Source organism: Lucilia sericata, unplaced genomic scaffold, assembly GCF_015586225.1.
Source record: "Lucilia sericata isolate MDLA Ls3-8-SP2 unplaced genomic scaffold, ASM1558622v1 Contig000453F_arrow, whole genome shotgun sequence".
NCBI classification, from domain to species: Eukaryota; Metazoa; Arthropoda; class Insecta; order Diptera; family Calliphoridae; genus Lucilia; species Lucilia sericata.
In genome coordinates this window covers 3,079-6,921 of record NW_023994468.1, presented here as the reverse complement: position 1 = coordinate 6,921, position 3,843 = coordinate 3,079, and the positions used below count along the sequence as shown (strand labels likewise).

The following is a 3,843-nucleotide window of genomic DNA, read 5'->3' as shown; positions in this document are numbered from 1 at the left end:
TAAACAAATGTCAAAATGCTTGAATGCCCGGTAAATTTCCCGAGAATCTCCGCCAAATTTCACGATAACTCCCGGAAAAATGTTCATTAGTAACTTCTTCTTTTACTGTTGACAATTTGTTATCTTGGGTCCTCACACTGATACGGATCATTCATTCATCTCTCCATACAGGACGGCTATTTGTTCATGTCTGATAGAGAATCGATCCAATTCAAGTGAACACATCTAATCCGATAACTTTTTAGTCTTTTGATATATTTTTTAAATATCACTCTCCTTTCATCTCCAGCCCACGGCTTACGACTATAGCTAATTGCTCGACCAGGAGGTCGGCGGGATTGAAAATAGGCTCTAACCTTAAGTGCCTGCAATCAAGTCAGGTTTCATGACAGTTTCTGATCCAGAAGAATACCTTGATACTTTGCACTGTCACCAAGTCTGAGATCCACTTCATATAGATAAGGTTTCGAATTTCTAGACTACGCACAGTCACAAGGTCACAATTTATATAGATGTGATTGTGAATCTCTAGACAGCGCACTGACATGAAGTCTGAAATCCACTTCATATAGATGTGGTTTCGAATAGTTTTTGTCTTTCGCATAAGCATTCGCATCTTCTTACAAAATGCCTCGATTCATCAGTGGCCTTTTCCATAGCAGATATAATGATTCTAGTAATTACAATTAGCACTAGCTCCTCTAATAATGAAGGCGTTTTAAGCGCCAGAAAGTCAATGTTGACAAAATTCCTTTTTGACAAGTGCCTGAATTATAGATTCACTTCTTACGAAGTGCCTCGTTTCACCAGTGGCATTTTCCATGGCATATATAATGGTTCTATGCTAAGCAGTAAATGAAGGATAAATCCACCCGAAATTTTCTTAAATATCCATCCGATTAGCGTTAAGATACCTTCTTATCTATTGCATGGATCATAGATTTAAGAAGCCATTGGTAAGACAGCATATGAGGTGACACACGGAATATTTCGATTTTCCATTGGTATTATGATAGCATTAATGATTAACTGGTTAACCACTATCCACTCCACTACCATTAAATTCCACCCGACTTTTCACTACCAAAGGCCTCTTAAATATTCAAGAGACTGCTTTAGGAAGATTCTTTTCAAAAGAAGGGTCTTTTAGAAAGATGCGTATCAATAGAAGTGACTTACGTACAATCTATGCAATAGAAGTGCCTTGGAAGATGAAATAATAATCTCTTTGGAAAAGCTTTTTAAAAGTAGTATTCTTGGAAGCGCCTTTTCAATATCCTATTCAATAGAATAGTGATCCTTTTCGAGAAGAAGGATTCTTTAGGAAGCCAATTATTGATAGAAGTGGATTACACTTTAGAGAAGCAGAATTTGCTGGTAAAGCTGTATCGTCAGATTGATCTCTTGATAAAGGTCTCAGACAAAGAATCACTTCTTGTCAACTATCTTGTTTCGACATTGGCATTCCTCTTGCAATTAATAGTAACTAGTTCCACTAGCAAGAGCTTAATGTCGAGATCGACATGGATGAAAACTCTTCTTGTCAAGTGCCTGGATCTTAAAGCCGAGCTTATAGGAGAGACATGACAGAATCCTCGATTAACAAGAATAGATTTTAAATGACTCCTCCAGAGCTACAGAACAATGTAATACAGTATAAATTGTATTTCATACGCTTACGTAAGCGTATTGAGAGCAAGAATTTTGATGAGAATGTAAAGTTAATCTCAAATGAAGATCGATCTCTTCAATATCCAAGAAACCCAATAGTTACGTTCAAAAGATTTTTCCACAAATCATACAAATAGGTGTAATGCAGTCTAAATTGAGTAACACTTTACGTAAGCGTATTGAGAGCAAGAATTTCGGCGTAAATCTCGAATGAAAATCCAAAAGAATATTGCTCTTTAGTCAGCAGTATAGGAAAGTTAAGCCCTATCTCCTGCAGAGCCAATAAATTTCCCTGCTTTAAACTACAGAAATTTCTTTTCATATCCTAATTACACATCTAATTAAATTGCACGTTACGTAAGCGTAAGTGAGTGCGGACAAGCATTTCGGGGCAAATGTACCGGTAATCTCAAATGAAGATCCAAAAGAAAGTCCTAGTAGATAAAAATTTATATTAAACTATTTAAAGCTTGATAAAAATGTGAAGTTATAACAAATTTTTCTTAACTAGACACAATTTGTGTCAACCACTGTAATTTTTATTTATATAAAAATGTGTTAAAACATTTTTAAATGGTTTTAACTGTAATATTATAATAACTAACCACCCCCAAAACAAATATTTCGTCATTAATAAAAATAAATGCAATAGTTATTACAGAAAAACAATATATAATTGATTTAATTTAGAAGACGACCTATAAATTTGAAGGCAAACAGACACGCCAGACAGACGGACGGACGGACGGACAGACAAGTTAGCAGACACGAACAAACACATTAACATCGATTTAATTTTTTCTATATTACAGCTCAAAAAAATAACAATAATGTACGAAATAATTTTCTATATAATAATTTACTATACATTTCTTAGATAAGTCAAAAACAAAACAGCAACAAATATGAATTAAAAGCACTATAATAATTTATGTGTAGTCGAAAAACGGTCTGTAGACCAAATCAAATATGAAGAATAAATAAATATTTTTGAACAAAAAAAGCAGAAAAATTCTATAAGTATATTGTAATAAAAACTCTAGAGATAATTTATATATATTTAGAGAGAAAGATAGAGAGAGCGAGAAGAGCAAGAGATAATAAATTAATGAGAACAGTTAAAAAAAAAGAGAAAAACTTAACACACAGCGGGAGAGTAATTCAATGAAAGTGAGAGAAAAAGAGAGAGAGAGTTAAAAACACTTTACACACAGAGAAAATCTCAATAAACTCGTTTTAAGTGTTCGGTTATTTAGATTTTTTTTCGTTTCAAGTTTATCGTGGTGGAAATATTTAGGTACATATATAATAATAACATTATTGTACATATGTTTTGGTGATTTTTTCGATGTTCCGTTGAGTAAATGTACGTTTAAAATTTTTAGTCTTTAGCTGCTATGCCAGCAGCTCTCTACCACAAAAAATCAACGATAAAAAGCTGGGTCTGTGAACGATGATGAACGAATATAAAAACGGCGTGGTCGCCATTTATTTTATTTTCATATTATTATTGTTGTTGTATTTGTGCCATACGTAAAAAAAAATAATAATAAAAAGAAGAAGCAGCAGCAGTACTAGTAGAAACATAAAGAAGAAGAAACGACAACAACAACAACAAAATAGCCGTATAATATAAATAATATACTTGAACATTTTTTTGCTTTTGTACATACATATATTGAAATTCTTTTGTTTTGGTCTCATTCCTCCCCTCCCTACCGGCCTCCTTGTCATTTTCTTGTCGTTGTAGCGCTTTTACTTCAAATCATATACAAAACTGTGCAATATTATGATATAGAAAACGCATTTCGAGGGTTTTATAAGTAATTTTCGCTTTTTTTTCTAGTTTGAAAAAAAAAAAAGCACAGAGGATGATGATGAATAAGAGGAGAAGAGCTTTAAGGTGTTGACAACGGTGTGAGGAGTGTGTAAGAGAGGTTAAGGCAAAGAAAAATTATAAAAAAAAAGAACTACACATAAAGAGATTTTGTTCAAATAGTCAAATGAAGGTAATGAGTGTTGGTGATAAAAGAGTGGAGCAGCAAGAGCGTTGGGGTGTACAAGAGGGGTTTAAAAATAAACTATATATGTTTCAACGATTGTGTGTGTGTGTTGATGATGATGATTTTTTATTGTGTTTTCTTCCGTTTTTTCTTTTGTTAATAATTCAAT

At 33.1% G+C, this 3,843-nt stretch overlaps 1 long non-coding RNA gene across 1 annotated transcript; it reads left to right on the top strand.

Moving 5' to 3' along the window:
• Positions 1-3,060: 3,060 nt before the first annotated feature.
• LOC119605021 lies at positions 3,061-3,638 on the top strand. Its single transcript, XR_005231561.1, has 2 exons — positions 3,061-3,296; positions 3,518-3,638. It is a non-coding gene; the product is annotated as an uncharacterized LOC119605021 (long non-coding RNA).
• The last annotated feature ends 205 nt before the right edge of the window (positions 3,639-3,843 follow it).